Source organism: Bubalus kerabau, chromosome 14, assembly GCF_029407905.1.
Source record: "Bubalus kerabau isolate K-KA32 ecotype Philippines breed swamp buffalo chromosome 14, PCC_UOA_SB_1v2, whole genome shotgun sequence".
NCBI classification, from domain to species: domain Eukaryota; kingdom Metazoa; phylum Chordata; class Mammalia; order Artiodactyla; family Bovidae; genus Bubalus; species Bubalus kerabau.
Genome location: NC_073637.1, coordinates 805,524 through 818,697, shown reverse-complemented (window position 1 = coordinate 818,697; position 13,174 = coordinate 805,524). Strand labels below are relative to the sequence as shown.

Genomic DNA, 13,174 nt, shown 5'->3' with positions numbered 1-13,174 from the left:
GAGGGCATTCCAGGGAAAAGACATCCGAGAAGAACGTGAGGAGCAGGCATGAAGGGAATTGGTCGTATCTTCAATATGATGGGAAAATACAAGAGCCGTTGGAGCAGGATGGTGACAGAATTGCATCTGCATTTCCAAACGGTCATCTTGCTCCACATCACTAATGATTGGAGAGACTCAACTCCAAACGCCAAGGAGGGACCACTTCGCCCGAGTCCGATTGGGCCTCATTGCAATGTCTGTCCTTAGCAGATGCTGGAGAAGCTGTGGAGCAAAGGGAACTCTCCTCCACGCTGAGTAGGAATGGGAGTTGGTACAGCCGGGATGGAAAAGAGTATGGAGGTTCGCGAAGGAACTAAACGTAGAAGTAGCCTATGGTTCAGCAGTCCCACTCCCAGGCATAGATCCACCCCCAGTCCAAGCCAACAAGCTAGATGCCCCGTTTGGGCACATCGATCTGTGCGCGCGCTCGCATGCGCATGCGCGATCGCCTGCGAGGCTGGGGGTGGGGCGGGGGCTGGGGCTCTGGCTGGAGTCGGTGCAAGCCCCGGGATTGCCTGAGGCAAGCCAAAGGAGCCCCAGAGGGAGACGGGACGGCCGGTCGTCTGGTTTCCTGAAAGCCGAATGCGAATGCGGAGGGGCTCGCGGGCCGCGGGGAGGCAACCCAGGTCTGCAGCGGGAGTCGGGGCCCCGGCCACCCACTCACTCCCCCCGCCCCGGGAGGGGCTGGGGCTGCGGGGGTGGCGGGGGGGCGAGGGGGGTGTGGGTCCAAGAATTGGGACGCGGGGCGGGGGCTAAAGGACCTCTTCTGGTAGGCAAAAAAGCCTCCAGCACCCGGAATTCCCAGGTGGTCTCCCATCCAAGATACTAAACAGGCCCGACCCTGCTTAGCTTCCGAGATCAGACGAGATCGGGCGCCTTCAGGCCGATAGGGCCGGAGACGGACGCGGCCGCCGCGGGGCGCCCTAAGAGCCTTGCGCTTCGCCTCCCTTTCGCTCTGACCTGCAGGTCGGGCCAACGGGCCGCCCCTCTCCTCGGGGGGCCGTGCTGTACTTGAGCCGCACGACCCGCGACCTCACTCCAGCCTGCTGACGCCGGCCCGGCCCCCGAACACCGCCAACACCAGACCAGCAACCGCCTGGCCGGGCCCGGGGGCCCGATGGGCTTCCAGGACCCCCCAGTGACCGGGAGGGCGTGCGTGCGTGCGCGCGGGGCCTGGGGGGTGGGCTGAGGGGTGCGGAGGTCTCGGCGCCCTCCCACCCCCGGCCACTCCAGACCCGGCCGCGCTGGCTGAGCGGGGCCTCCCCCCCCCCCCCCCCATCCCGTTCGCTGTCCAGGGCCGCGCGACCCCGGAGGTGTCGGTCTTCGGGGCCCGCCGCCTCCCGATCCCCGCGGCCCGGGGGCCTCTGAACCTCCTGCGGGCCTAGGCGCAGCGAATCTTGAGCGCCCAACTTGCCCGGCACCTGCCCGCTGCCCAAACCCACCGGGAGCCACGGAGGCGCGGTCGACCGGAGCGCCTCAGCCCCGCCCCTTTGCCCTACCGAGGCGCCCCCCTTGTCCCCACGCCGCCCGCCAAGCACCCGACCTTCCTGAGAGAGCAGACGAACCACAGGCAGGCACACAGACAGACAGACAGACACACACACACACACACACGAGTGTGGTCTTTGGAAATACTTCTGTTCGTAGTTGCTGGGTTGAGCCCAACTCTTATAGGACCCATGGAGTGCGGCCCATCAGGCTCCTCTGTCCGTGGCATTTCCCAGGCGAGAATACTGGAGTGGGTTGCCATTACCTTCTCCAGGGGATCTTCCCGACCCAGGGATCAAACCCGAGTCTCCTGCGGGCGGATGCCTTGCCATCTGAACCAGCACATTGCGAATTCCCTAGGCAAAATACAAAGAAAAGAGCTCATGTGCTACTAAGTGGAAAGGTGATTGAAGAAACAGAAGGTGTCCTTTGTTGGTATCTTGGAATCTTTCTTTAGTTTTCGTTGATTTTTACTCTTAAGGCTACTTGAACAAGGCAAGAGAGAAACCCCAGAACTGAAAAGCAATTGACTTTTTTGAAAGAAACCTGTGCAGGTTAAGCACTCTTCGTTTTTGAGAGATGGTGAAATGCAAAATCTTGATTCAACACATATGACTTTGGTGAACTTTATTTCAAATCTCCATGATGAACCCCTAAGGCGTCCAGGAAGAAAGGAGTAGAGCGGGAGACAAAAAGAGCAACCTTTCCCCTTGGCGCCATCCCAACCAGCTGCTTAGTTCCTTCATCTCATGGACTACCATCTGGGCTTATCTGGTTTGTCTGATTCTTGTTTCGGGGCCCGTTTCTAGTCACAAGGCTGTCAACAGTGGGGGGTGGGGTGGGGGGTGGGGGAAGCCCTTCTTTCCATTCCACATGAGACCCAGTGGACAATCCAGGCTCTGGCCACTGCATAGAGCGTGCAGCAACAATATCAACGGTGATGCTGGTTAACAACGCATATTCCTGGAATCCACTCCGTTGGCTACTGAGTGTGTGCGGTGGTGGTCTGGAACCTATACCTGGAAGCTTTCTTGATGATTGCAAATGACACCAAAGTCCGAGGACGATGGAAGATCTTCACGTTTCTGCAAGAGCCACACACCTCCAGAAGGAACCGCAAGACTTGCCTGACATGGTCAAGGTCTAAGTATTGGACTACACGTCGGAAGGTCTCCACCTTTGCTATGGAAGTCAAACGATCTTTCTTGGAAATGAAAATGGATCACACTGAACGTTCACATTCTTCTAGAGCATTTGAAAAGCCCTAAACTGTAGAAATCTGCTGTACGAGTTCCTTGAAAGCAAGAACCCATACTGATGGATATGTCTTAATGCCTTAGATTGTGCCTTGAAATATAGCGTACACATGAACCCAGGAAAGGAAAGAATGGAATCGCCAAATACACAAAGAGATCAAAAGTGCCGAGCCAAGTGACACCTTGAGGCTTCCAAGAACTTTTCTGTCTTTCACACACTAAGTAAATCCTGAGCACCTACGATGAGCTGGGAGGCATGTAATAAGTTTCTGGAACTAGAAGGCGGAGAGAAGCAGACACAGAGTTCCTGCTTTCACTGAGACGAATCTAACGATACATCACAGGCAGATCCTTGGAGAACTTGTCGAGGGGCCTCTACCCTCACCAAAACCTGGGTGTCAGGGAAGGCTTTTCAGAGTAACCATTGCGTTGAGGTCCATAGGTGGAACCTACGTAAACCAGGGTTGAGATGCAGGAAGAATTTCAGGCAGGGAAAACAGCATCCTGGAAGTCTACGTGACCAGGGAAACTTAGGACGTTCAAGAAATGAAAATGCCCTATGGGATGGAAGCCAAAGAGTGCAGAGGGCATTCCAGGGAAAAGACATCCGAGAAGAACGTGAGGAGCAGGCATGAAGGGAATTGGTCGTATCTTCAATATGATGGGAAAATACAAGAGCCGTTGGAGCAGGATGGTGACAGAATTGCATCTGCATTTCCAAACGGTCATCTTGCTCCACATCACTAATGATTGGAGAGACTCAACTCCAAACGCCAAGGAGGGACCACTTCGCCCGAGTCCGATTGGGCCTCATTGCAATGTCTGTCCTTAGCAGATGCTGGAGAAGCTGTGGAGCAAAGGGAACTCTCCTCCACGCTGAGTAGGAATGGGAGTTGGTACAGCCGGGATGGAAAAGAGTATGGAGGTTCGCGAAGGAACTAAACGTAGAAGTAGCCTATGGTTCAGCAGTCCCACTCCCAGGCATAGATCCACCCCCAGTCCAAGCCAACAAGCTAGATGCCCCGTTTGGGCACATCGATCTGTGCGCGCGCTCGCATGCGCATGCGCGATCGCCTGCGAGGCTGGGGGTGGGGCGGGGGCTGGGGCTCTGGCTGGAGTCGGTGCAAGCCCCGGGATTGCCTGAGGCAAGCCAAAGGAGCCCCAGAGGGAGACGGGACGGCCGGTCGTCTGGTTTCCTGAAAGCCGAATGCGAATGCGGAGGGGCTCGCGGGCCGCGGGGAGGCAACCCAGGTCTGCAGCGGGAGTCGGGGCCCCGGCCACCCACTCACTCCCCCCGCCCCGGGAGGGGCTGGGGCTGCGGGGGTGGCGGGGGGGCGAGGGGGGTGTGGGTCCAAGAATTGGGACGCGGGGCGGGGGCTAAAGGACCTCTTCTGGTAGGCAAAAAAGCCTCCAGCACCCGGAATTCCCAGGTGGTCTCCCATCCAAGATACTAAACAGGCCCGACCCTGCTTAGCTTCCGAGATCAGACGAGATCGGGCGCCTTCAGGCCGATAGGGCCGGAGACGGACGCGGCCGCCGCGGGGCGCCCTAAGAGCCTTGCGCTTCGCCTCCCTTTCGCTCTGACCTGCAGGTCGGGCCAACGGGCCGCCCCTCTCCTCGGGGGGCCGTGCTGTACTTGAGCCGCACGACCCGCGACCTCACTCCAGCCTGCTGACGCCGGCCCGGCCCCCGAACACCGCCAACACCAGACCAGCAACCGCCTGGCCGGGCCCGGGGGCCCGATGGGCTTCCAGGACCCCCCAGTGACCGGGAGGGCGTGCGTGCGTGCGCGCGGGGCCTGGGGGGTGGGCTGAGGGGTGCGGAGGTCTCGGCGCCCTCCCACCCCCGGCCACTCCAGACCCGGCCGCGCTGGCTGAGCGGGGCCTCCCCCCCCCCCCCCCCATCCCGTTCGCTGTCCAGGGCCGCGCGACCCCGGAGGTGTCGGTCTTCGGGGCCCGCCGCCTCCCGATCCCCGCGGCCCGGGGGCCTCTGAACCTCCTGCGGGCCTAGGCGCAGCGAATCTTGAGCGCCCAACTTGCCCGGCACCTGCCCGCTGCCCAAACCCACCGGGAGCCACGGAGGCGCGGTCGACCGGAGCGCCTCAGCCCCGCCCCTTTGCCCTACCGAGGCGCCCCCCTTGTCCCCACGCCGCCCGCCAAGCACCCGACCTTCCTGAGAGAGCAGACGAACCACAGGCAGGCACACAGACAGACAGACAGACACACACACACACACACACGAGTGTGGTCTTTGGAAATACTTCTGTTCGTAGTTGCTGGGTTGAGCCCAACTCTTATAGGACCCATGGAGTGCGGCCCATCAGGCTCCTCTGTCCGTGGCATTTCCCAGGCGAGAATACTGGAGTGGGTTGCCATTACCTTCTCCAGGGGATCTTCCCGACCCAGGGATCAAACCCGAGTCTCCTGCGGGCGGATGCCTTGCCATCTGAACCAGCACATTGCGAATTCCCTAGGCAAAATACAAAGAAAAGAGCTCATGTGCTACTAAGTGGAAAGGTGATTGAAGAAACAGAAGGTGTCCTTTGTTGGTATCTTGGAATCTTTCTTTAGTTTTCGTTGATTTTTACTCTTAAGGCTACTTGAACAAGGCAAGAGAGAAACCCCAGAACTGAAAAGCAATTGACTTTTTTGAAAGAAACCTGTGCAGGTTAAGCACTCTTCGTTTTTGAGAGATGGTGAAATGCAAAATCTTGATTCAACACATATGACTTTGGTGAACTTTATTTCAAATCTCCATGATGAACCCCTAAGGCGTCCAGGAAGAAAGGAGTAGAGCGGGAGACAAAAAGAGCAACCTTTCCCCTTGGCGCCATCCCAACCAGCTGCTTAGTTCCTTCATCTCATGGACTACCATCTGGGCTTATCTGGTTTGTCTGATTCTTGTTTCGGGGCCCGTTTCTAGTCACAAGGCTGTCAACAGTGGGGGGTGGCGTGGGGGGTGGGGGAAGCCCTTCTTTCCATTCCACATGAGACCCAGTGGACAATCCAGGCTCTGGCCACTGCATAGAGCGTGCAGCAACAATATCAACGGTGATGCTGGTTAACAACGCATATTCCTGGAATCCACTCCGTTGCCTACCGAGTGTGTGCGGTGGTGGTCTGGAACCTATACCTGGAAGCTTTCTTGATGATTGCAAATGACACCAAAGTCCGAGGACGATGGAAGATCTTCACGTTTCTGCAAGAGCCACACACCTCCAGAAGGAACCGCAAGACTTGCCTGACATGGTCAAGGTCTAAGTATTGGACTACACGTCGGAAGGTCTCCACCTTTGCTATGGAAGTCAAACGATCTTTCTTGGAAATGAAAATGGATCACACTGAACGTTCACATTCTTCTAGAGCATTTGAAAAGCCCTAAACTGTAGAAATCTGCTGTACGAGTTCCTTGAAAGCAAGAACCCATACTGATGGATATGTCTTAATGCCTTAGATTGTGCCTTGAATATAGCGTACACATGAACCCAGGAAAGGAAAGAATGGAATCGCCAAATACACAAAGAGATCAAAAGTGCCGAGCCAAGTGACACCTTGAGGCTTCCAAGAACTTTTCTGTCTTTCACACACTAAGTAAATCCTGAGCACCTACGATGAGCTGGGAGGCATGTAATAAGTTTCTGGAACTAGAAGGCGGAGAGAAGCAGACACAGAGTTCCTGCTTTCACTGAGACGAATCTAACGATACATCACAGGCAGATCCTTGGAGAACTTGTCGAGGGGCCTCTACCCTCACCAAAACCTGGGTGTCAGGGAAGGCTTTTCAGAGTAACCATTGCGTTGAGGTCCATAGGTGGAACCTACGTAAACCAGGGTTGAGATGCAGGAAGAATTTCAGGCAGGGAAAACAGCATCCTGGAAGTCTACGTGACCAGGGAAACTTAGGACGTTCAAGAAATGAAAATGCCCTATGGGATGGAAGCCAAAGAGTGCAGAGGGCATTCCAGGGAAAAGACATCCGAGAAGAACGTGAGGAGCAGGCATGAAGGGAATTGGTCGTATCTTCAATATGATGGGAAAATACAAGAGCCGTTGGAGCAGGATGGTGACAGAATTGCATCTGCATTTCCAAACGGTCATCTTGCTCCACATCACTAATGATTGGAGAGACTCAACTCCAAACGCCAAGGAGGGACCACTTCGCCCGAGTCCGATTGGGCCTCATTGCAATGTCTGTCCTTAGCAGATGCTGGAGAAGCTGTGGAGCAAAGGGAACTCTCCTCCACGCTGAGTAGGAATGGGAGTTGGTACAGCCGGGATGGAAAAGAGTATGGAGGTTCGCGAAGGAACTAAACGTAGAAGTAGCCTATGGTTCAGCAGTCCCACTCCCAGGCATAGATCCACCCCCAGTCCAAGCCAACAAGCTAGATGCCCCGTTTGGGCACATCGATCTGTGCGCGCGCTCGCATGCGCATGCGCGATCGCCTGCGAGGCTGGGGGTGGGGCGGGGGCTGGGGCTCTGGCTGGAGTCGGTGCAAGCCCCGGGATTGCCTGAGGCAAGCCAAAGGAGCCCCAGAGGGAGACGGGACGGCCGGTCGTCTGGTTTCCTGAAAGCCGAATGCGAATGCGGAGGGGCTCGCGGGCCGCGGGGAGGCAACCCAGGTCTGCAGCGGGAGTCGGGGCCCCGGCCACCCACTCACTCCCCCCGCCCCGGGAGGGGCTGGGGCTGCGGGGGTGGCGGGGGGGCGAGGGGGGTGTGGGTCCAAGAATTGGGACGCGGGGCGGGGGCTAAAGGACCTCTTCTGGTAGGCAAAAAAGCCTCCAGCACCCGGAATTCCCAGGTGGTCTCCCATCCAAGATACTAAACAGGCCCGACCCTGCTTAGCTTCCGAGATCAGACGAGATCGGGCGCCTTCAGGCCGATAGGGCCGGAGACGGACGCGGCCGCCGCGGGGCGCCCTAAGAGCCTTGCGCTTCGCCTCCCTTTCGCTCTGACCTGCAGGTCGGGCCAACGGGCCGCCCCTCTCCTCGGGGGGCCGTGCTGTACTTGAGCCGCACGACCCGCGACCTCACTCCAGCCTGCTGACGCCGGCCCGCCCCCGAACACCGCCAACACCAGACCAGCAACCGCCTGGCCGGGCCCGGGGGCCCGATGGGCTTCCAGGACCCCCCAGTGACCGGGAGGGCGTGCGTGCGTGCGCGCGGGGCCTGGGGGGTGGGCTGAGGGGTGCGGAGGTCTCGGCGCCCTCCCACCCCCGGCCACTCCAGACCCGGCCGCGCTGGCTGAGCGGGGCCTCCCCCCCCCCCCCATCCCGTTCGCTGTCCAGGGCCGCGCGACCCCGGAGGTGTCGGTCTTCGGGGCCCGCCGCCTCCCGATCCCCGCGGCCCGGGGGCCTCTGAACCTCCTGCGGGCCTAGGCGCAGCGAATCTTGAGCGCCCAACTTGCCCGGCACCTGCCCGCTGCCCAAACCCACCGGGAGCCACGGAGGCGCGGTCGACCGGAGCGCCTCAGCCCCGCCCCTTTGCCCTACCGAGGCGCCCCCCTTGTCCCCACGCCGCCCGCCAAGCACCCGACCTTCCTGAGAGAGCAGACGAACCACAGGCAGGCACACAGACAGACAGACAGACACACACACACACACACACGAGTGTGGTCTTTGGAAATACTTCTGTTCGTAGTTGCTGGGTTGAGCCCAACTCTTATAGGACCCATGGAGTGCGGCCCATCAGGCTCCTCTGTCCGTGGCATTTCCCAGGCGAGAATACTGGAGTGGGTTGCCATTACCTTCTCCAGGGGATCTTCCCGACCCAGGGATCAAACCCGAGTCTCCTGCGGGCGGATGCCTTGCCATCTGAACCAGCACATTGCGAATTCCCTAGGCAAAATACAAAGAAAAGAGCTCATGTGCTACTAAGTGGAAAGGTGATTGAAGAAACAGAAGGTGTCCTTTGTTGGTATCTTGGAATCTTTCTTTAGTTTTCGTTGATTTTTACTCTTAAGGCTACTTGAACAAGGCAAGAGAGAAACCCCAGAACTGAAAAGCAATTGACTTTTTTGAAAGAAACCTGTGCAGGTTAAGCACTCTTCGTTTTTGAGAGATGGTGAAATGCAAAATCTTGATTCAACACATATGACTTTGGTGAACTTTATTTCAAATCTCCATGATGAACCCCTAAGGCGTCCAGGAAGAAAGGAGTAGAGCGGGAGACAAAAAGAGCAACCTTTCCCCTTGGCGCCATCCCAACCAGCTGCTTAGTTCCTTCATCTCATGGACTACCATCTGGGCTTATCTGGTTTGTCTGATTCTTGTTTCGGGGCCCGTTTCTAGTCACAAGGCTGTCAACAGTGGGGGGTGGGGTGGGGGGTGGGGGAAGCCCTTCTTTCCATTCCACATGAGACCCAGTGGACAATCCAGGCTCTGGCCACTGCATAGAGCGTGCAGCAACAATATCAACGGTGATGCTGGTTAACAACGCATATTCCTGGAATCCACTCCGTTGGCTACTGAGTGTGTGCGGTGGTGGTCTGGAACCTATACCTGGAAGCTTTCTTGATGATTGCAAATGACACCAAAGTCCGAGGACGATGGAAGATCTTCACGTTTCTGCAAGAGCCACACACCTCCAGAAGGAACCGCAAGACTTGCCTGACATGGTCAAGGTCTAAGTATTGGACTACACGTCGGAAGGTCTCCACCTTTGCTATGGAAGTCAAACGATCTTTCTTGGAAATGAAAATGGATCACACTGAACGTTCACATTCTTCTAGAGCATTTGAAAAGCCCTAAACTGTAGAAATCTGCTGTACGAGTTCCTTGAAAGCAAGAACCCATACTGATGGATATGTCTTAATGCCTTAGATTGTGCCTTGAATATAGCGTACACATGAACCCAGGAAAGGAAAGAATGGAATCGCCAAATACACAAAGAGATCAAAAGTGCCGAGCCAAGTGACACCTTGAGGCTTCCAAGAACTTTTCTGTCTTTCACACACTAAGTAAATCCTGAGCACCTACGATGAGCTGGGAGGCATGTAATAAGTTTCTGGAACTAGAAGGCGGAGAGAAGCAGACACAGAGTTCCTGCTTTCACTGAGACGAATCTAACGATACATCACAGGCAGATCCTTGGAGAACTTGTCGAGGGGCCTCTACCCTCACCAAAACCTGGGTGTCAGGGAAGGCTTTTCAGAGTAACCATTGCGTTGAGGTCCATAGGTGGAACCTACGTAAACCAGGGTTGAGATGCAGGAAGAATTTCAGGCAGGGAAAACAGCATCCTGGAAGTCTACGTGACCAGGGAAACTTAGGACGTTCAAGAAATGAAAATGCCCTATGGGATGGAAGCCAAAGAGTGCAGAGGGCATTCCAGGGAAAAGACATCCGAGAAGAACGTGAGGAGCAGGCATGAAGGGAATTGGTCGTATCTTCAATATGATGGGAAAATACAAGAGCCGTTGGAGCAGGATGGTGACAGAATTGCATCTGCATTTCCAAACGGTCATCTTGCTCCACATCACTAATGATTGGAGAGACTCAACTCCAAACGCCAAGGAGGGACCACTTCGCCCGAGTCCGATTGGGCCTCATTGCAATGTCTGTCCTTAGCAGATGCTGGAGAAGCTGTGGAGCAAAGGGAACTCTCCTCCACGCTGAGTAGGAATGGGAGTTGGTACAGCCGGGATGGAAAAGAGTATGGAGGTTCGCGAAGGAACTAAACGTAGAAGTAGCCTATGGTTCAGCAGTCCCACTCCCAGGCATAGATCCACCCCCAGTCCAAGCCAACAAGCTAGATGCCCCGTTTGGGCACATCGATCTGTGCGCGCGCTCGCATGCGCATGCGCGATCGCCTGCGAGGCTGGGGGTGGGGCGGGGGCTGGGGCTCTGGCTGGAGTCGGTGCAAGCCCCGGGATTGCCTGAGGCAAGCCAAAGGAGCCCCAGAGGGAGACGGGACGGCCGGTCGTCTGGTTTCCTGAAAGCCGAATGCGAATGCGGAGGGGCTCGCGGGCCGCGGGGAGGCAACCCAGGTCTGCAGCGGGAGTCGGGGCCCCGGCCACCCACTCACTCCCCCCGCCCCGGGAGGGGCTGGGGCTGCGGGGGTGGCGGGGGGGCGAGGGGGGTGTGGGTCCAAGAATTGGGACGCGGGGCGGGGGCTAAAGGACCTCTTCTGGTAGGCAAAAAAGCCTCCAGCACCCGGAATTCCCAGGTGGTCTCCCATCCAAGATACTAAACAGGCCCGACCCTGCTTAGCTTCCGAGATCAGACGAGATCGGGCGCCTTCAGGCCGATAGGGCCGGAGACGGACGCGGCCGCCGCGGGGCGCCCTAAGAGCCTTGCGCTTCGCCTCCCTTTCGCTCTGACCTGCAGGTCGGGCCAACGGGCCGCCCCTCTCCTCGGGGGGCCGTGCTGTACTTGAGCCGCACGACCCGCGACCTCACTCCAGCCTGCTGACGCCGGCCCGGCCCCCGAACACCGCCAACACCAGACCAGCAACCGCCTGGCCGGGCCCGGGGGCCCGATGGGCTTCCAGGACCCCCCAGTGACCGGGAGGGCGTGCGTGCGTGCGCGCGGGGCCTGGGGGGTGGGCTGAGGGGTGCGGAGGTCTCGGCGCCCTCCCACCCCCGGCCACTCCAGACCCGGCCGCGCTGGCTGAGCGGGGCCTCCCCCCCCCCCCCCATCCCGTTCGCTGTCCAGGGCCGCGCGACCCCGGAGGTGTCGGTCTTCGGGGCCCGCCGCCTCCCGATCCCCGCGGCCCGGGGGCCTCTGAACCTCCTGCGGGCCTAGGCGCAGCGAATCTTGAGCGCCCAACTTGCCCGGCACCTGCCCGCTGCCCAAACCCACCGGGAGCCACGGAGGCGCGGTCGACCGGAGCGCCTCAGCCCCGCCCCTTTGCCCTACCGAGGCGCCCCCCTTGTCCCCACGCCGCCCGCCAAGCACCCGACCTTCCTGAGAGAGCAGACGAACCACAGGCAGGCACACAGACAGACAGACAGACACACACACACACACACACGAGTGTGGTCTTTGGAAATACTTCTGTTCGTAGTTGCTGGGTTGAGCCCAACTCTTATAGGACCCATGGAGTGCGGCCCATCAGGCTCCTCTGTCCGTGGCATTTCCCAGGCGAGAATACTGGAGTGGGTTGCCATTACCTTCTCCAGGGGATCTTCCCGACCCAGGGATCAAACCCGAGTCTCCTGCGGGCGGATGCCTTGCCATCTGAACCAGCACATTGCGAATTCCCTAGGCAAAATACAAAGAAAAGAGCTCATGTGCTACTAAGTGGAAAGGTGATTGAAGAAACAGAAGGTGTCCTTTGTTGGTATCTTGGAATCTTTCTTTAGTTTTCGTTGATTTTTACTCTTAAGGCTACTTGAACAAGGCAAGAGAGAAACCCCAGAACTGAAAAGCAATTGACTTTTTTGAAAGAAACCTGTGCAGGTTAAGCACTCTTCGTTTTTGAGAGATGGTGAAATGCAAAATCTTGATTCAACACATATGACTTTGGTGAACTTTATTTCAAATCTCCATGATGAACCCCTAAGGCGTCCAGGAAGAAAGGAGTAGAGCGGGAGACAAAAAGAGCAACCTTTCCCCTTGGCGCCATCCCAACCAGCTGCTTAGTTCCTTCATCTCATGGACTACCATCTGGGCTTATCTGGTTTGTCTGATTCTTGTTTCGGGGCCCGTTTCTAGTCACAAGGCTGTCAACAGTGGGGGGTGGCGTGGGGGGTGGGGGAAGCCCTTCTTTCCATTCCACATGAGACCCAGTGGACAATCCAGGCTCTGGCCACTGCATAGAGCGTGCAGCAACAATATCAACGGTGATGCTGGTTAACAACGCATATTCCTGGAATCCACTCCGTTGCCTACCGAGTGTGTGCGGTGGTGGTCTGGAACCTATACCTGGAAGCTTTCTTGATGATTGCAAATGACACCAAAGTCCGAGGACGATGGAAGATCTTCACGTTTCTGCAAGAGCCACACACCTCCAGAAGGAACCGCAAGACTTGCCTGACATGGTCAAGGTCTAAGTATTGGACTACACGTCGGAAGGTCTCCACCTTTGCTATGGAAGTCAAACGATCTTTCTTGGAAATGAAAATGGATCACACTGAACGTTCACATTCTTCTAGAGCATTTGAAAAGCCCTAAACTGTAGAAATCTGCTGTACGAGTTCCTTGAAAGCAAGAACCCATACTGATGGATATGTCTTAATGCCTTAGATTGTGCCTTGAATATAGCGTACACATGAACCCAGGAAAGGAAAGAATGGAATCGCCAAATACACAAAGAGATCAAAAGTGCCGAGCCAAGTGACACCTTGAGGCTTCCAAGAACTTTTCTGTCTTTCACACACTAAGTAAATCCTGAGCACCTACGATGAGCTGGGAGGCATGTAATAAGTTTCTGGAACCAGAAGGCGGAGAG

General features: G+C 57.0%; 4 pseudogenes; all 4 read right to left on the bottom strand.

Annotated features, from left to right (window-relative positions):
• Positions 1–822: 822 nt before the first annotated feature.
• On the bottom strand, positions 823–942 carry LOC129627505 (uncharacterized; annotated as a pseudogene).
• A 3,249-nt stretch (positions 943–4,191) lies between these two features.
• Positions 4,192–4,311, bottom strand: LOC129627504 (uncharacterized; annotated as a pseudogene).
• A 3,248-nt stretch (positions 4,312–7,559) lies between these two features.
• LOC129627503 (uncharacterized) lies at positions 7,560–7,679 on the bottom strand (annotated as a pseudogene).
• Positions 7,680–10,923: 3,244 nt separating this feature from the next.
• LOC129627502 (uncharacterized) lies at positions 10,924–11,043 on the bottom strand (annotated as a pseudogene).
• Positions 11,044–13,174: the final 2,131 nt, after the last annotated feature.